This window comes from Oryzias melastigma, linkage group LG1 (assembly GCF_002922805.2).
Source record: "Oryzias melastigma strain HK-1 linkage group LG1, ASM292280v2, whole genome shotgun sequence".
NCBI classification, from domain to species: Eukaryota; Metazoa; Chordata; class Actinopteri; order Beloniformes; family Adrianichthyidae; genus Oryzias; species Oryzias melastigma.
This window is the reverse complement of record NC_050512.1, coordinates 19,597,811-19,618,769: the sequence shown is the minus strand read 5'-3', so window position 1 is coordinate 19,618,769 and position 20,959 is coordinate 19,597,811. Positions and strand designations below refer to the sequence as shown.

Genomic DNA, 20,959 nt, shown 5'->3' with positions numbered 1-20,959 from the left:
TTTTTTTTAGTTTTTCTAAAAGATATTGCTCATCACACACTTTACTTGCTTCACATTCAATCATTATATATTAATAATAACATCACTCTTCTCTGTTTGTTTAACTCGTTTGTGTAACACGAATGATCAGTTATCCAGTGTAACAATCTGCTTTTGTGTGTTTTTCTACATTACTGATTCCACAAGTGTAATACACACAGGAGCAACACATTCAAAGAGTAATTTAAAAACATATTCTTGTCTTGCAAAAACCCTCAAAGGCAAAGTCTGAGCAAAGATCTAAACCAAATCAATCCCAGCAATCTCTGTGGTCGTAGCTCCACTCTATCAGGGGGTTTTGTGAAGCCTTCTCTGGTGCCCAGCAGATTAAATGCATTGATCTCCACACTGACTCTGACGTCTAGGTGTTTCTAATTTAGGATAAATGAATCCACAACCTAGTGTCAGCGGAGAAGATTTATTATTTTTTAAATGAAGGCTAAACTTGCATCATTGAGTAAATCTAACGCAACATGTTGCAAAGAGGGCTCACCAGACACACTCCCTGACAATAGAGGTTTAGGATCTTAAATTGACCCTTGTTAGAGGCTGGAAAGAAAGTCCCAGAAAACATGAAAGTCCACTCAGAAAAGACAGGGGGGTCTGACCCAACCAACATGCAGGGGACTATAGTCATCGTAACAATTTGCCGATATGATTCATAGTCCATATTGGTTCATTTTGAACCATCCAATCATTGACTTAAAATCAATCCAAGACATCTTTAGCCAAAAATTCAATCAGTGTGACTCAGAGATACACTGGTACTGAACAGTGCAGGTGAAGTTTTCCAGATTCATTGTATTTCTTGCAAGATAATTAAGTGTAAATTAAATACGTGTACAAACAAACAAGAAAACAAGGATCATTGAAAAAATTAATTCACATTTTAGTTTCATAAAGTTCAGTAAAACTGTTGTTTTCCACATTAACAAAATCCAAACAGAACATTAATAGAACATTATATCACACTGTATGGTCACATATCTTTGCAAAAGTCTTTCTACAAATAGGACTGTACTGAAGGTTGATCATCATGTGTGTTGTCTGCTGTGATAGCACTTGGTCATTTTTACACTACAGTAAAATTAATCTACTGTACCTCAATATCTATATAATGGATTTGTTACATTTTAAAATGATTTTAAAAGCCATAGTAAATGATTATAGATCAATTTGACAAGATAGATCAATCTGTTGTAAGATTAATTTAAATGAATGAATTAATTAAGTCAATTAACCATCACAGCTCCAATGTTTACAAAAGTAAAAAGCAGCAGAGAAAAACCATCAATATTGCCTTATAACTCAGCACAAAATGAAGCTAAAACAGCAAAAATTCTGAACAGATTACAATTATTTAGTACGTAGCCTAGAAGAAGATCAAGATGCCCATAATTAAACATAACGGATCACTTTATAAGACACAACATCTGGATGCTAGAAGCGTGCACAGATCTTTGCTGCATACCAAAATGCATCACCTGAGGCTGTGGTTTTTGAAGTGGAAATCAAAAATGCTGTCTACAAAATCAACACAATTGAATCATGGTTGCTTCTTCTTCTCCTGGGTGACTCTTTTTTTCTCTTACAAAATACCCGAGAGTCAGTGCTCGGATTTGAAAAACTGTCAGAATGCTAATGTGAGCGTTAGCATGCTATCAGTGGCTCATTGTGACTCTTTTATGTTTGAGCTCAGTAAGTCAGTCCAACTGTGTAGGGATTCCTTCTTAGTGGATTCTGTAGGGACTGGAAGAGCAGAGATGGACACAGAAAAGGAGAAGAGCTGTCAGCAATAAATGTAAATGAAAACAGACCATCTCAAGGCCTAATGTAGTTAATCTAAAGTGATGTAGATGTGCCTGATGTACTGTGCCTGATACTGAATATAAATGTTGTTTTCTCCTTATACCATGATGGCGTGACAGCAAATTCCTGACTTCAATCTCCCACCTTAAGCATTGCATTTCAATATAATTTATTTTATAAAAATAATTGTTGTTACGCCCCCACATGCAAAGATTTGATGACAGTTTGGCTCGTTATAAAGAATCTCTGTCTTTCTGACAACTAATTTACTCCAATTGATCGGTCAAAATACAGACAACAATGTTTCTGGAGTTTCTCGAAGACAGGGTAGAATAGGAAGGACAAACTACAGCCTTCATAGTCCTTATAATTGTTTAATCATCCCTGTCTACCCAGATGGTGCACTATAAATGCATTGACCTTTGTTTGGGTGAGGAAAATGATTCTGTATTTATCTGAGGATTTGTTGTTTTTCCCGACATTCACATGTGTTTTCTGAGTCAGACAGACATTTTTACAATCCTTCCAACTCCACACGAACGCAGCATTTCTCCAAGTTTGCGTTTCTCTCAAAGGGACATGAACAATTGGCGCTTAAATGAAAATACAGTCAAACTTTTGAAGTAAAAACTCCATGAACTGCAATTAAAATTAAACTTTTTTAAACACATGTACATTTTAAATCTAAATTAAAAAATTACTTACTTTTTGGAATTTTTTTCTTTTCTTTTTTTAGTGACATAGTAATATACAGAATGCTTTCTGATACTGCACTAAAAAAAAAGAACATTATGTAAATGTGTAAAACCTTGCAAGTAAAATCTATATTTTAGTAATTCTGGGCCAACATGATGTTTTTGTTTGCTCCACTGGTGCAGGTCAGGCTGGAACAGGGTAGCACAGGTAAAAATAAACAGAAAAATAGAAATCATCAAGAGCCTGCTCAGAATTTTAAACTCTGCAGTCACAAGAAATGTTATTTTAGATATTTGACAATGTTGTAGCCACTGGTCTCACAAGAGAATAAACTCCTCCACAGGGTTGAGCCCAAACTTCCAAGACAAACAATGAAAGGATTGGCCAAGAGAAAAAAAATCCAGAGAATAACAAGAGCTTGACTGGTGTCAACGACAGCCTAAATTGAAGAGAAAAAAGTATGAAAAGACTTATAGTGGCTTTAATGATACTGCTGTGCAATAATGACACTGTGTCTCTTTTTGATGTTTCTTCCAGATTGAGGAAGTAAGAAACAAGAGAGCCTTTCTCCAGCTCACTTCTATTGTTTTTTTCCTATTATTTGTGAATATTCTTCTGTTATCTTTGAAGGAAAAATATTATCCATTTATTGTTCAGACACAATTGGTGTAGGAAATGAAAACATTGATTTTTTTTCCTTTGGTTTCAGCTAAGAAAACACTATATTTATTATTCTTCACAGTTAGTGAGGGGTATCATGAATACTATCTATGTAACGGAACTTCTGAGCTTAAGTGGCATTTGTCCAGCTTTGGTCATGAATGTCTGAGCGTTGATTCAAATAAATCTGAACCTCGTTAGAGGGTTAGCGGATGCCTGTGTGTTACTATGTGAGATGTATGGACAGAAAATAGACTCCACCGATTTGTCTGTGCGTATTTCTTAATTTGTAACTCATAAAATGCATTTTGTGAATAACTGTTTATTTGGAATTGTGCATTCACTGTACAAAAATAACAAAAGAAAATTAACACATGAATCCAAAGTTATACACGTCAAGAAGTTATAAATCAAGAATTATCTTCACACAAATCGGGTGGAACTATTTTCTCTCCATAAAGAGGTGTTTATATGACAACATCTGTAAATGATACATGTATTTAAACTAAGCTTATGGTACAAAACAATCACCTGATTCACAAGAGTAGAAAATACACTATTATCTATGAAAATGCATTTTTTGAAGATTCTAGACAGCTTCATTCCAACTATAGAAATTTAACATCATCCCGACTTAACTCAAAGCTCTTTTTTTACAATGATCCTGAACAACTGTTTGAGTTTTTTTCAAATGTGTCTTCAATGTCTGCATACTAATAAAATACATGATCACTATGGAGCATATCCAGTGTTGACTCACGCTAAATAACTTTATTTTGAAATGACTGACAAACGTCATTGTCCAATCAGTGATGTCCATTAAGGAATCAAAATGAATAAAAATGTTAAACAATTAAAAAAAAATAAAAATCTTGGAAATGTTTAGATTAGAAAACTGAGAAGCCTAATAGGACAAGATATGGGCAACCATGAACTGGGAAGCTGTTTAGTACTTGCTTTTTGTTATAGATTAATCATTTTATTTCTTTTGTGTTTATATGAATAGTTAAGTTTTTAAAATGTATGCGTAAAAAGTAGCAAGATTAGGGGAGGGAATGAATATGTTTTCTGCTACCAACTCTATTTTCTAGCACTTTTTTGTTTTAAGTTTTGTTAAGTCTAACTATTTAACCTTGTGCTTAAAAATCAAATCAAACCAAACCAGAGCTTTACAAGAGACAGTAAATTAGAATATGAGAAGTGTGTTCAAAAATGCAAAATAGGATCTATGCAGTAAATTTTCATCTCCAATGTTGACAGACTGTTCAAGCTCCTTTTCTTGCTGTCATCTGCTCCATTCGCTCTCTCTGGGCTCCCGTCTGAAACCTCTCTGGAAGGCTGCATTCACTTGTTAAGAAGCATTTTGTCCCAAAGCGAGGAGCAAAAAGGAACATTTGCATAGTAAATACATGCAGCAGATAACACTCCGTCTGTTCGCTCCATATTTAGGTTGGAGATAGATTGCGGTGAATGCGAGCTAAACAGATTCCCATATAGCATGATTACAGTTTTTTCTTCCCAACCTGTGCTCTGTCTCATTTGGTTCTTTTGTTTGGGTTTTTCTGCTAAGAATCACAAATGTGTTCATGTCTGGAAAGGGATCACGGAGAGAAGAGGGGATTTGTTGAAGCAAAGATGTAAACAGCTCAGTTATAATGACATGAAAACCTGTAAGCCTAAATGTAATGATGGCAGTCATGTGCACATACAGGATGAAGCTTCTGCCACCATCTGACACATTTACAACAAGATAAATGACTAAACTGGACTTGAAATTCATTAATCTTGTCAGGATTGGTGACTATTTTAATATTGTTAATTTGATGTTTTCCTTTGACAGTCATGTTCTGTTCTCCAGGTTTTGTTTCACGCTCTTCACCCACAGTTGTTACTTAACTGTCCCAATGTTTATTTAAAAGTCAGTTTCATCTTCAGTCATCCGTTTACACCCTTTTTGTTTTTTCCTCTGGTCACAGATTTTACTCATTTGAATTTGGAAGTTGATTCCAAGAATGAGTTCATTTGTTAAAGTTTTTACACACTGTGTGTGCATTACTGTAATAAAATTTTTCTGTCAGGAACGGGCTATCTAGGACTCAAAATGTAAGAGATCAGGCTTGGTGGCAAAAGCTTAATAACTAAAATTAAATTAAATATGACGACACAAACTAGGGAGCAACAAAAAGGGTGACAATCCAGATGACCTGACACTGAAACACTAAAAACCAGACACTCTGATACTCTGACGGTAATTAACTGAAATGACAACAGCAGTGGATGATCATCAACCTGAACCTGGTGTGACTGACGGCGGAAAAACCCAATCAGAACATGATCAGAACCAACACCGTCCAGGGTGTACCCAACCTTCACCCAGCAGTGGGTGGGATAGGCTCCAGCAACCTCATGACCCCCAAAAGGGATTAAAGGAGCTTAAAGGATGGAAGGGTTGATAGAATAGAAAGCAAATGTGACTTTTGCAGAGGAGTGCTTATAAATGAATGCATTCTCACGAAAGACTAGAGCTAAAGTTTTACTAATTGTGTATAAACTATTAATGAAGAAACAGCTTTTGGATCAGCATCATTAGCAAAACATTTTATTTAATGTATCATTAAAAAGTATGACTGTGCATTAACAAGGGAATGAGTGCAAACATTTGACCTTTAAAGTTTTATTAAGTTTGCTCCTGTGCAAAGCAAAAGCAAGGTGCATTATGGGAGTTTACACTTTCTGTTGTTTATTTCCACTTTTGAGTTTTTTTTTCAAGGTTTTAGCTGTTTTTAATAGGAGCTATAGTTGTGGTTTTGTTCAGTTGTTGTTCAAGTAAGAACTTTGCACACAAGAATCAAGTTTTTCTGTCTGTTCATAAACTGTGAATAAGAATGTAAAAAATATAAGAAAAAAATGGAAGTTTGTACTCAGTTGGGATAAAAAAATAAAAAAAAAATGACATTGATGGCAAGATTTTAAACCTTTTTACTTTTCTTACCAGCCTTGTGCTCTTTTAGTTTTTAACAGATGTTTTACTGGTATATGAAGAATTAAAAAAAACATTTTTCTTAGGTTTAGTTTGGCCACACGTAACACTAATATTTAGCAGATCTTTTCCTTCTTTTAGAAATACTTTTTTTTTCTTCAAACATGAATTGTTTTATGTTCTTTCTCCTGTTGCAACCTGAACAATCCTTCTTTCATCCTGCGGTTTCTTTCGGCTTGCTGACCTTCAACTCATGAAATCCTTCCCAAACTTCACCTCTGCTCCTTGTCCCTGTTCAGTCCACTTTCACACTTGTGTTCTGTCTTCTTGCTGCTAACCTTTCTTACTCTTTCCGGGCAGTTTTTCTCTGAGATGTTTTTCAGATTACAACCCTTGCATGTCAAATAATTTCTGTTTGTGCTCCTGGCTCTGTCCTCACAAGTCACCCTCTGTCCCCGTCTCAGGTAGACTTTTTGATCAAATCTACCTGAATACCAAATGCACCCATCTCTTAGTTATCCCCTCTGCTCCCTTTGCTGGCATATTTGTTGAAGACTCATCTGGAAATCTTCAACTCGAACTATCTTATCAGTCTTTTCCCAGAATTTCCCCAGTTTCACACCTGTGGGCTCAATATTACAGAGAACAATCAAAGACAAAGTTATCTTCCAAAACATCCCCGAAAATTCTGTTCTCAGGATAACTCCTACACTGCAAACTATTTGATACTTGCAAAGATTTAAACCTTGGTTTTAGACATTCAAGTCATTTTACCCAGTTTGACGTTGTTTTAATGTATCTTTTCTCTAAATCTTTACAAATCAGCAAACTTTTTTTGTCTCATCCAGAGCAAAGATCTAGAAATTAGGAAATTATTACTATAATGAGTCAACATCTTTTTGCTCCCTACTCTTGACAATAGAAAATATTAATAAAGAACTAAAATAACTTTGAGTTCATTTTTAGGGGTGTTATTTTAAAGCTCAATAAATCCTGACATGTTAGACTGACCTGTTATTGTTATTATTTCGGAAACAGAAATCTAGATTTATGTTCTAAGAATAAGTGCTAATATTTAATTTAGGTTTATTAAGATGAGCCAACTTATACTAAGATTTCCTTATTGTGTTCATGTGTTTTATAGTTTTTGTCACTGTAATCAAAATGAAGTATAGCTCCATACAAACTCTGTTTGACGTTCAGCTCTGAGTAATACTATCCAACTTTTTTTAGCTCATTTTTTTAAATGCTTGTGTGGAACTCCTTGTTTCTTATATATTGTATTATTAGATTTCTCCTCAAGTAAAAATGATCTGCTGCATAAATAATTTTACTAGTGATTTTCTTCCTAAGATTAGGGTTCATTTCCTATTTTTAGACAACCTCTTGTAGCGTATTCTCTCCATGATAAAAACAGCCTGGACTCTACTTCTGATTATATTTTCTGTCTTTTCACCAGATCCCCCTATCCCACATGAGGCCCACCTTCCTGCTCTGCACAGCAACATCCAACTCTTCATTTTATCAAAGGACCGGAGCACTCCTGCTCCTCTTCTGTGTGACCAGCTGTCACAGTCAGCCGAGAACCCAGATGAGGGAAGAACCAGGAGCAAAGGCGTAACAGAGAATTGAACTTCAGCACATGTCTACACTGAAATACAAAGAGGGCTCCTTATATAAAATATGGTTGATCGAAATCATACAGCAGCTGTGACTGTTTAATAGGATCCACAGGTGAGTGGGCGGAGTCACAGCAAGAAACCCAAGAACATAAACATGCTAGAACAAAAGAAAAGAACCAAACAAGCAAATGATTACAATGAAGTTATGTTCATACCGGGCATTTAGCGTGTCACATTTTTGGACGTGAACATAGTGTTCAAACTGGACAAGCAAGGAGGGGCTATTTTTTCTTTTTCTGCTGTTTACTACAGAGAGAGGTGTGACCTATTTCTACCATGAACAACCTGAACAGTTATTCACTTAAGTTGGGATCTAAGTGAAGCCAATTTGTAACTTTATTTACTGTGAAGAAACTGTCAATTTTTAACAAAGAATTATACTTTTAAAGGTAACAATTCCCAAAGTGGCATCAGATTTTTGGTAAAATTACACATTTATATAGACTAGTTTTAACCTGCACAATAAATTGCAAATCAATCATAGTACCTTAAGTGTTCATTAAGGAGAAATCAGTAATAGGGGTTTGTGTCCAACTGGAAATACTGTATATGACGCCAAGTCTTTCATGTACCGCAATAGAGCTGTGAAAGAAAAAGCTTGGAGCAAGATTCACAAGATTTTTTAGGGTTTTGACCGTTCACATCAAGCCTCTTCCAATGGTGGGTACATGCACTAGTATCAAGTCGCGACAGTCCAGTGTGAACACTCTCTGCTGTTCAAAAAACCCACATTCAGGGCGTTCTTGAACACATCACACATTTGACTAATTAACTGGTGCCCTTTTATGTTAGATGCCCAGCTCTTATGTAGATACGGGTCATTTGGAGGTTTGCTGACTTTTATTTAAGTAAAACGATTGTAGGTAAATGAATATGATGCATTAACATGTTTTTTGCTATTTGTTCATTTATTGCGAGTCATATTGTAATGGTAATTTTGATCACAAATATCGCACTGCACTAGTCTAGTATAACTTATGTATTCCTTGGTGCATTCTTCTATTAATGATAGACAGACAAGCAGAATTGATGAGGAAAATTTGAGATTTAAGAATGTGAAGAAACATGGAGGCGGATTTCATCTCAGCAGTGAATCAGCTCTTGTTTGAGTACCAACAACAAAAGCTGCAGAAGAAAGGGTCTTTGAAAGGATTGTGATAAAATTAGTATTTCTTTCTTTTCCCTGTTCAAAAGATACAATGTTCCAAATATCATTGAATTCCCATTGTTTGCCTCTCGTGTGTGCACGTTTGTGAAGTCTGAATTGTTTGTCTCTTTTGTTGCTTGTAAGACAAGATCTCAACATAAACGGAAGGATAAAAACACAATTGCACAGGAGTATAAGTCGTAGTTCAGAATACGACATTTCAAACATTAACATCCTTTTACGTAGAAAACATAATTACCTACAGATCTGCTGTACAATGAATACTCCAGGAGAATTGCCCTCAAAAGTGAATTCGATCTGTATGTGGATTTTTACCAAACATTGAACTTCCACTCGAATGTTGAGCAGCACAGGCTGAATTCAAATTCAAATGTGAGGTTAAAAAAACAGACTGCAGCACTGGCCATGATTGTCTTTTTATGGTGCTTCAATGCGTTACACCCACTCTGTGTTGATAAATTGTGCAACTCTAGTTCCCCCCATTTTCTTTGGTCAAGTTTTATTTTTTCATGCATCTTAAACACCTTTTTTGGCTCAGATTAGTCGCCTCTTCCTGTTTTTATCTCTGACCTTTTTGTTTGAACTTTTACTTGCTTTCAGTGTTCCTGTTTTTCTTATAATGGACAGTTTTATGAGGGAACTTTTTAAAGAATCCTTTGAAACACTATTAAAATACAAGATAAAGCTAGTGAGGAGGATGAGTTTATTTAGTAACTTTATGGCAAAGCCTTTTGTCAAACCTGAAGAAGAATCATATCATAGTAAAAATGCCATTCATGTATATTCTGTTGAATAAATGCAGTCTTTTTACAGTTTTAAGTCATTCTTTACTCAAATTTGGCGTCTGATTTTCCGCTCTGGGATGTTAAAATAACTTCACCTGTGTGTTTCCTTTTATGATACATTTTTAAAACATTTTTTTCAGGATGTCATTATTGAATCTCTCTTTTTAGGTTTTTTTGTTTTTCTTAAAATGTACAATATCTTTAGTGTTTGAGATAATTAACTCTTCTGGGTACCACATTTATATTCAGTTTTTATTTAAAAAATTATAATAATTTATGCTTTTTAAGGGTTGATATTCTTCCACTTTGCACCCTTTAAAGTGCACCACCCAACAGTTGCTAAATTGGTGGCCATTGTGCCAAAAATGAGCTTTGATTAAAAACAAAAAAAGTACACAAAAACAAAAATAAAATTAACATTTAAATATTATTAACTGTGAGGGAGATCGCCCACTGCAGTGCTATTGTTGGTGGATAAATGAAGCAGAATGACTCTAAGACCTGATTAAACCTCTCCAACTGTTCTTGTATTTTGTGAAAATTTCAATTGTTTTTCTGTGTGGAGTTTGCATATTCTCCTCCTGCGCGCGTGGGTTTTCTTCAGGCACTCTGGCTTCCTCCCACTGCCCTACAGCATCCTCCATCGGGTAATTTCATGCTGGAAATTGCCCCGAGGTGTGAACGTGTGGTCCTGCAGCAACCAGTCTGGGGTCTATAGCTTGCCTTTGACCAAAAGCAGCTGGAATAGAGCCACGTCTTACAGGAAACACAGGTGTTTCTTTCAGTTCTCTTGTGTGACCACCGTAGAACATCATGAAAATAGAACCTATGATTGTTGTATAATACAGTATCTGTAAGTTTAATGTAAGTTACAGGGTCTCATGACCTACAGTGCTCTAATTCCCATCCTGGTCATGCGTGTACTGGCTCTTTACTTAATGCCGTACGCACAGGATGTGCAAGTGATACACAAGATCCTGTGAGATACCCACAGGACGCCCCCCAAAACTACATTCTGATTGTCTAATTTTTTTCATTTTGAACAGCCAAGTTGCACGCAAAGAGCTTATTTTTGAACAGCACTAAGAGGTTCCTAAACAGTGAGCTGTCATGATCTGTGGTGAGCTCTCACTCCCGTCTCCACCTGGCGTGCCTATTCACAGTCATTCATTCCACTTGTGAGCCACAGTATTTAGGACTGACAGCTCCTCATACTCCTTTCCTGTTTGTTGTGCCTTAGCTCAGATTTCACAGTTTTTGCCTGACTGTTATTGACTCTTATTCAGTCCCTTTTGTGTTTAGATCTACCTTCTCTGACTTTTGGCCCTTAGATTACAGATGTTGGATTTGTTTGCCTCCCTTGACTTCTCCAGTGGGATCTCCATCCTTGTTACTAAGAAGCTTCAGCATAAAAAGCAACTGGATTATCGTTTGTTTGGAGTTGGACACATTAAATCTGTTTTCTTCTGGTTTCAAGCTCCCCTTTGCAACTGGTGGTGGGTTTAACTATTGGAGATCTCCAAATGAACTAATATATGTAGGGTTGTCGTACTCAAACCATATGGGCAGGATTTGGGGGGATAGAAAAAAGGCAAAATCCGTAAAACACGCCTGCATCTCACTTACTTCATCCCTTACTAACCCATACGTGTGTACTTCAACCCGATATCCGCAGCATACCCATTGATAAAAATGTGGATGAACATTTTCGCCTTACAGGTTCATCCAGTTGTATACAAACTTAAACTTTCCACCTACATGCCGCACACATTTCCCCTAGCTGTATCCCCCTGTAGGGGAAATTGTGACCAAGCATTTAGCGAAAAACAAATTACTATTGAAAACTGCTGGAAAAACAATCATAACTTCAAGCTTGTTGAGTTGCAGGTACCACAAAAGTACACATGGAGGGACCGGTGCAACATTAATACCAATGACAAAGCTTCTCTCCTTTTTAATATGTTTGGATGTTGGTGTATCTTGTGATTTTTGTCAAGGAAAAAGTAAAATTTGGGATTAAATGTTGGGTTTTTTGGTTAACAGGGTTCCATAAATCAGACCTTATTGGGTGAAGCTCCCATTTCTTTAAAAGTCTTCAAGCTGCTCTTTTTGTACTGCTTTTATACACTTATGGCAAACTTTTTCTCTAAAATCTCCATGACAAAGCCAAAGCAACACTGATGATCTGGTCTCTGTGGTGAAGCGGTGATGATAAAGACATTTTTCACTGAAACACAGATAGTCCCTCTCACTACAGAAAAGACTCATAACTGGGAAAAGAAGTGGGAAGATGCTGTCGTTCACTTGATCTGTGACACAGTTTCGCCACATTCACTCATGCTTTTTTTTTTCTTTTTGAAAGCTTTTTTTTTATACCCCACTGTGCTTTGTGAATGCCACCATTAAAGAACAGTGTTACACTCTGTTCCACCTCTATTGCACCTTAATTTGAGACAACAAAAGAGGCGACATCGTAGAAACTACGTGGAACAACAAATGGTCCTGCTGTCAGTCCACTGATTCCACAGCGCTGGCTTTCTGTGTGGTTTGTGTTAACCCATGAAAAGAACAAAGCATCGTCCATCAGGAATATAATTTATTAAATGTACAATGCTTAAACAGTGTTTTTTATTTTATCTGATGTGTCAGATCCTTTTTTAATTGACTTCTTTGCCATGTAAGTTCTGCATCCTCATTATGCAGCATGTCTGGATTTCTTGGTTATGTCTTTGTAATACTGTGATAATTAGTTTAATGTTGTTAAAGTGATAATACCTTCACTATGACAGCCACAGTTTGTGTTTTTTTTCTGATTACACCATGAAGAAGAAGAAGAATGAAGAAAAAATACAACTTACACAGAAACAAAATTTAACATCAAGTTGGCAACTATGCCACAAACATAAAAACAAAATTGTTAACTAAATACATAGTTATTTGTACAAGTTCATAAACATATACATGCTTACTATATATGTACATACATACATATTAAACAAAATTCAATTTCACTTGTATTGATACATTTTTTTTACATTTTATTAGTAACCTAAATTTTTTAAGAGTATTGACTAATTTAAGATCTGTACTTTCAAAGTTTTGTACCAAAAACAGAAGGACATCTCCATTTTACATTTGTCATTGCCCTGCTCGATTCAAACATAAAATTACCTCTTAAATTATAATGTTCCTCTTTTCTCTTAAAAAAGTATTGCACTCTCAAGGGCAAACTATTTTGAAAGGCACCAAAAGAAATTTCCAACATTCTTACATGCACAACATCCAAAATTTTAATGTGTTAGATTTTTTAAACAGCACAGTAGTGGACTCCCAAAAACCAACTTTATTTATTAATCTAATTGCTCTTTTTTGAACTTTAATTATTGGGTCAATATTTGTTGTGTGTATATTTCCCCAAATTTCACTGCAATACTGTAAGTATGGAAGAATTAAGATTGAATATAATTTTTTTATACTCAACCTTTTTAAGTATTTTATACTTAGTGTTCTTTTAGTTCTATTAATTATACCTATGGCTTTAGATATTTTGTTTTTCATATATTCAACATGTGGTTTCCAGTTGAGCTGGTGGTCAATAATGACCCCATGGAACTTTGTTTCGTAAACATGTTCAATTTCTTTTCATTAAAATGAAGTTTTATATTTTCCTTTGTTTTATCTGTACCAAAAAAACATACTTTTTGTTTTCCTTTCATTTAAAAATAATAGTTTTTAATTTAATTAACTCCCTTTCAATTTCTATAATTAATTAAAAGATATCTTGACCTGAACAATATAAATTTGTATCATCTGCAAAAATAACAAGCTCTCAAAAGTCCCAAAACAGAGCCTTGGGGAATTCCACATGTTATTATCATTTGTTCTGATACTGTGCCATCAATTTCAACATATTGGAGTCTATTCTTTAAATAACTTTGCAACCAATTCTTAACCACCCCTCTAATACCGTAGTGCTCACATTTTTTATAACAGAAGTGAATGATTAATTGTGTCAAATGCTATATGCAAACACCTATGGCTTTCTCTTTTTTGTCAATAGTTGTTGCAATATTTTCTGTGAAATCCATCACTACTAAAGATGTTATCCTGAAAGCCATACTGCTGTTCATTTAATATGTTGTGCTTTTCAACAATTTTTTTGAGTTGTTTTAGAAATAGTTTTTCTAATATTTTTGAAAACTGAGATATCAGTGAAACCGGTCTGTAATTGCTCATCACCTTTTTGTCACCATCTTTATGAAGAGGAATCACTTTAGCAAGTTTCATTCTGTCTGGATATATCCCTGTTGCAAAAGACAAGTTACAGATGTGTGTGAGGGGCTTGACTATACAATCAAAAGCACTTTTTACCAGTGACATATTAAAACCATCATCGTCTGTAGATCTTGAATTCTTACATTTACTAACCACCTCTAGTGCGTCGCTCTCACAGACTCCACTGAGAAACATTGAGCTGCTATTGTTGTAGTCAAGAAGAATGTTGTCATTCCCACCATGAGTTCTTTGAATTTTTTTATTTAAATGATGATCACTTATGTCTGTCAATAAAAAAACGCTTTTCACCTTTTTGTCTGTTAAATTAACAAAAATATTATCTATCAAGGTGGTGCTTTTGTTCGTTATTCTACTTGGTTTAGTTATTGGAGGAAACAGACTCAAGCTAAACATGTTATTTATAAACTCCATGGATTTAGTATTATCACGTCTTCAACAGATCTATACTAAAGTCACCACAAACAAACACTTTCTTATCAGTTACTTTAGCATACAAGTCAGATATTTTTCTATTGAAGCTCTGTTTTGTTTGTATAAATTACATCCATCCAAACCATCATACAACTCTTTATCATAACAAAGCCACGTTTCTGAGATTGCTATTGCACAGCATGTAAGCTGAATTTGCTGCAGATACTCTTTTATTTTACTAAAGTTCTGCTATTAAAGTGTATAATATAGTTCCTTGATATCCTCTGTTGAGTACTATCTACAATCCAGGTTTATATTCTGGTAGATGTATTTAACAGGGTCAATGTCGTTTTCTTGTTCATATCGCTTGTATTCTTGAAATGTAAATGACTTAAAGTTTTTATGATCCACTATTTGATTTGTATTTATTTAATGAAGCTGAAGCAGTACCAAAAACACAAGAAAAAGGATGTATTTTGTCTTATTGTATTGATCGAGATTTTCCTTATAGTTACTTTTATGGCTTGTTCTGATGTTCCATTCTGTTTAATCATCACTTTGCAGTGTCTTGAATCTGTTTTTGTTTTGTCAGCATTCTTCCTTGTGAGGTGTTCATTGACAGAAACCCCTGAGCCTCTTAGTTTTTTGGTTTGCATTAAGAGTTCATCTTTGAATTTACGGTTAGAAAATTTCACAACTATCTTTGGCATGTTGTTTTGTTTCTGAGGAATAGTGAGATAAGTTGCAATATTTCTGCTGTCCACCATAATATCTTTACTATTAAAGAAGTTAATGACCTGCTGTTCCAGTGATTGTAGTTCTCCTGGTGGGGCATCCTCTCCATCCTTGTCATTTGCTGCAGTTCTTGCATAAGTTCGATGAGTTGTCACCACGTCATCCATTCTTGTGTATTGTTCCAGGTCATCCACTCTTTTCTGTAGGTTTTCTATTGTTTTGTCCCTTTCTTGGATCACCATCTTCAGTTGCCGTACTTCCTCCGTTAACGCCATCAAATCTTGTTTCTTGACCAGCAGACTTAATTCTGCTGACATGAAGTTGAGTGACTTCTTCACGCTCTCCATGTCCTCTGCAAACGTCTTTGCCATTGTTTGGTCTGATTTTACTGCTGAAGATCTGTTTGGAAAAAAGTTCTGTAGGCCTATGTCCAACTTTGGCTTTCAAAAGGCTTCAAAAAGAAAGGTTTTCAAAAAATATGCCTCAAATTGGGAAAGGCTATAGAGTACTGAACAAAAATATTTAGAAAAAAACTTGGATGTTTGTTTCTTTGGAAGATATTTGCAAGATTGTCATAAGAGAGTGGTAATTAGTGCTGTCATGAGTTTTTTTAATGTGATTTTTTATTTTATTTTTCTTCTTTCATGTTTCTATTTGATGAAGAATTCTCTAAAAACTAATCCTGTGCATGTCTTGTGTTACTGTTACGACCTCAAAGATTTATAACATTTTTAACACACATCCTTAAAAACTCACAGGAACATTTAGCCATCAGACTTCAGTGTTGTTCACTGCTTTAAGTGCATTGAAGACCAGCAGAAAAACCTTGTGATTTTTTTTTTACAGCTCACTTCTTTGTATTTGAACTGCCCACTCCTCTGACAAGAGTAAACATTTCAGCCGACATGAGAGAAGCTTTCAGCTGCAGACGCTAGAGCCGAACTTGTTAACAGTGAACAGTAAAGAAAAGCAGCAACTTTCTTTGTGCAGCACCTTTCATACACAAAGGGGATTTTTGAAGGCTTTATAGAGGTGTTTTGGGCTTTGGGACCATTATTTTTTTTTTTTAAATAAAACGAAAAAAGGCTTTCACCCTATTTTTAGCAATGATAAAATTATAAAAATGCATTTTATTTGTGTCATCTCATGGTCACCATAAACAGGACATGCAGATCATGGAGAGCACCTTTGATTTAAAACCAGCAAAAGTGGAATGCCCACTGGTCACAAATGACTCACTCCATACAGATAGCAAAATTAATATATACTTTTTATGTTTGAGCTCTCAAATGATTACATTTTGAGTTGTGATTTGTCAAATCCTGTCAACAATTAACTCAGGATGAAAAGAAGACTAATTGCATATTTGTAGCTTTTTTTAAACATGCAACAACAATAACCAATAATTATTTCTTTTGTGTAACTTCTAAGACAAAAAGATGGTTAATTTAATGCTACATTCAGAATATAATAAAGCATGAGTTATATGTTAAATGTGTAAAACCAACTGAAACCAATTGGAGTTTCTTGGAAAACATGTCAATTTTGCACTGTGATGTTTGCAAAGCTTTCCAAATGAAAATCTTCCTTGAATACTAAATATAATATATTATCTATCCTTGTAAAAGAAGAATTGTATTCAAAATGATATATTTTATCATTCTGAGAAATTTAAAAGCAGGCTTTGAAAGAAGCTGGGAGGGACACTGCCTTCTGCTAAATTATATTAGCTTTGTATTTATTTTCAAAACCACGAGAAATACGCTTTTATTGAAGGAAAATAAGAACAGACTTTTCTTAACCATAAAGCTAGAACAAATAGAGAACATTACTCTGAGACATTTTGTTGGCTTTCACTAATGAAAGTTTTCAATATTTGGCTGCGTACTCTGTGCTTTTGAGTGTAAGGGGTTTTTTGTGCTTCATCTTTGAAAATCATTTTTGAGAGTTTCTTTCTTCTCTCCTTCCATTTATTTATTTTTTAATAATACATTAACAGATGTTAATGTATTGTATGTTTTGAAAAAGTGCTACTGCCCTTTCCTTTGGGGATTTTTGAAGAGACTTTAAGTTATTAAGTAATTGTTGTTACTTGAGCTAGTACTTGCCTTTACTCTTCTTTAATCAGGATTCAATTACTGGTGAAGGTGAATAAAAATCTGTGAACATAAAGTAATTGTACTTACAGGGATTTAGCACTGCAAAACAGTGTAACAGGGTAAGAACAAGGGTAAGATAAATAAAAAGTAGAAAAAAAATGACTGCACTTAGTTTACAGCCCAACAATGTAACGTGGAAAGGGAAAACTGTTATGTTCATTACTTTTATTTATTTTTTTGTCATTGGGTAAATTTGGAGACTGTAGAGAATCTAAACACACACCCGTATGTATATTGTAATGTCTGTGTTTCCTGTATATCTTGCATGGTGGGTGTGTTCTTAGGTTTGTGTACATGTGCAAGTATGTGTTTGTGTTGTGTGAGTTAGCGTATAGCTGGATGTCATTGTGTAGAGGAGGTGACCGATGCTGGCCCCATCTCTAAGTTGAAGTTTAGTGAGTTTCTTAAGCCAGTATGTGTGTATCATGTCAGGGTCCGGTACTGTCCAGTTCTTCATACCTGAGGTTCTATCTTGGATGTCTGCCACTGCGATGGTTACTGGGTTCTGTTCAGGGAGGTTGCTATGCTCTTTTCTCAGAGAGACCAGCCATTGACCATTGTTGTTATGTGCTGTCTCTTTCTCCCGTATACTCTTCCAGTCCTGTTCAGTTTGTAGCCTTGGTGGGTCTGCACGCTCTGCTGTATTTTTGATTATGCCATTGAGCGTACACTTTTTCAGGTTGAGTTGCAAATGGCCTGCTTATCCATCTGGCTTCCTTTTCTCTTGTGTTCATCTTTAGGCAGCTGCTCAAGGCCAGGGACATTTGTTAAAGGAGAATGAGCTGAGCTGAGCTCGCTCGCTCGCTCGCTCGCTCGGACGCTGGCGGACAGAAAGTCGCTGCGGCCCTACAAGGTGTGGGGGCTGCCGGCTCGGGCCTCCTGAACTTTGAGATATCTTTCATATTTTCATCGAGAAAATAGTAATAAAAATACTGGTCCCCTAATTTTATTTCTTTTTTCCCCTCTCTGGTTAATGCGAGACAGTGAGCCTTCAAACTCAGTCACAGAGACACAGGAACACTGTGGAAGCGCCTGCCATAGAAAATACAACACAGATAATCACATAAACCCATATAACAACATTTTAGAAGAACTTTTCACAATGAATACACCTGATTTCTCAACATCATTCGTGTCCTCGATACATTTCAAGTGTGATATCCATCACCAGGACACCATGATCACAAATGAAACACACAGAAAATATAACAGTGAAGGAGCCATACCATGAAAAATATTTTTGAGCTTTTAAGTGTATTATACTGTTCATTTCTCACTATAAAGAACCCCAAATTGGTATTTTGATCAGTTAACACATTTCTGAGTAATCCTCTAAAAACCTGCGCTTTAAACAGCAGCCCCTCCCATGAAACGAGCAGGTCCTCTCGTGCTGACATCACAAATTAACAACCGCCCTTCAGGAAGAGTCTGCTCCACCCCCAGGCTAACACAAACACTTTCTCTGTGAAGCTAGCTGATCACCGCTAGCTCTGTGAGCCCCCCACCAACGGCTCGTGCACAGTTGTACAGACACCGGCTTGCTCTGTTGTGATCCAGTTTAGCGATGGCAAAGAAATACCCTTTCTCTTTAGCGTTTAAACTGTGCATAGAAACTTCTGGGGAAAAATCTGCCAGATATGTTGAGATGGATCCTGAACGTATCCGAGAGTGGCTGCAAGCAGACGTGGATTTTGAGAAGGTGGCAGGAGAAAGGGAGCAGACTGTTTACTGGTGGAGAAAGGGAGCAATGATTTGGGAGAATTGGTTTGAACATGGATTATTGTACAAAGGACAGAAAGGTGTGCGTGAAAACGATAACCCTGTTTCTCAGCTGGATTCATAGTTTTCATCTCTGTGAGCAGGGAGATGGTTGAGGCAGAAAGAAAGTTTATATGACTGGAAAACTAAAGTCATAAATGTAGCTGACCCTGAAAGTAACCGTGTTTACGTTGAATCTTCCTCTGTGTGGTATCAAGAAGTGACATCCACATTGTTTTATTGCCACTTTCAATAAAAAAAAAAAAAGAAATAGAACTGTAAACACAAGGCAGGGAACAACAATGGGAGACTAATTCAAAGACAATGCAGCTGGGCTGATTAAAAAGAATTCAGGTGTGAGCAGTAGTAGATGACAGATAAACAAATGTATTGAAGCAGAAAAGAAAAGAAAAAAAGTCAAAATAAAAAAAAAATATTGTGTTTCAAGAAAGTGTAAACCATGGTTAATTATTTTAATCAATTTAATATCTAGATACAATAAAACGCTAAAACATTTAGTTATTTAACAAATTACCAATACTTTAACATCCTTAAATTAATAAAACAAAAGGATGAAGATTCCTCCTTTCTTTATTGCTTTTAATAACATAAACTAAAGAATATTTTTTATTCAAAAATGTACATATGATATTTGTCTATATATTTTGACTTCAATCTTTAAAAATGGTGACCATTTGGGATTTTTAACCTGGTTATTGTGATTTTCTGAAAGTGAAAATTCTAACGTACATTCACGTCAAATTTGGTGCTTAGATGATAAAATGCACAGTTTGTCTGAAATATCAACCTAACCGACTCCCCTAAATACAATAGAAAACTTTATTGATCCCACAAAGGGGAAATTACCTAAACAATATATTAAAAAAAGACAAGTGACTATCTACTGCTGAAATTAGTACATTTAAAAGTGTATTTTTCACAAAGTACATGTTTTTTTTGGTTTGTTAAAACGATCCTTTCTCGCTGCTTCACACTTCACATGGTTTACATCAACTGGTTGTTTCCAGCATTTGCACACGGTGCATCTTCCCTTTGAGGCTTGAAAATCCACTCAACCAAGGCTGTAATTTTTTGTATTTAATTGAGGTTTTTTTTTTTTGTTGTTTTTTAATTGAGTTGTTTTATTTATTTGTTTATTTTTAGGAAATATTAAAAGCCAGAAATGATCAAAACAACTCTTGTATTTTAGTGCATCATCAGATTTCCACTTGTTCAGATGATTGTGTCTGCTAGAACTATGTAACAGAATGTGTCCCCACATCTCTGCACACTGCAGTGGGGTGTGTATAAACCAGTCTTTGACAATAATGGATGATTAAAACTGATTAGAATTCAGTGTGATTTGTTGTTTTAGGTTGCTGAAGAACTTATATTTGTGGGCTGTTGTCTGGACTTTGCACATTGTAACTTCACATCAGTAATTTTGGCATCAATATTCCATATCTAGGGATGGTCGTTGTTTCAAGGGGTTGGATGTTTTTAACTACAGGGAGAAAACAAAAAATGATGTTGGCAGTAAGAGATGGAAAGCTGTGCTGTTGAAAATTGACATGATTTGAAGGACCGTGTGATGCAGTGTGATAGTTTTATGGATTAAAAAAGGACTCCTAAAGTGAATAAAGCTGTGCTGATAGATGACAGAAACATTCTGGGCTGGGCAGGGCAGCAGGTGATGAGTTTCTTTACCACCAGTGTAATAGGATTTTGATGATCCTGTTTGTGTTTGTTGAGCACCACAAAGAGGTCGAGCGAAGTAAAAA

At 35.5% G+C, this 20,959-nt stretch overlaps 1 long non-coding RNA gene across 1 annotated transcript in view; it reads left to right on the top strand.

Annotated features, from left to right (window-relative positions):
• Positions 1-16,857: 16,857 nt before the first annotated feature.
• Positions 16,858-20,959, top strand: part of LOC118598958 — a 14,002-nt gene continuing 9,900 nt past the window's right edge. The window contains exon 1 of the long non-coding RNA XR_004948199.1: positions 16,858-20,942. This is a non-coding gene — a long non-coding RNA (uncharacterized LOC118598958). The remainder of the gene's footprint in view (positions 20,943-20,959) is intronic.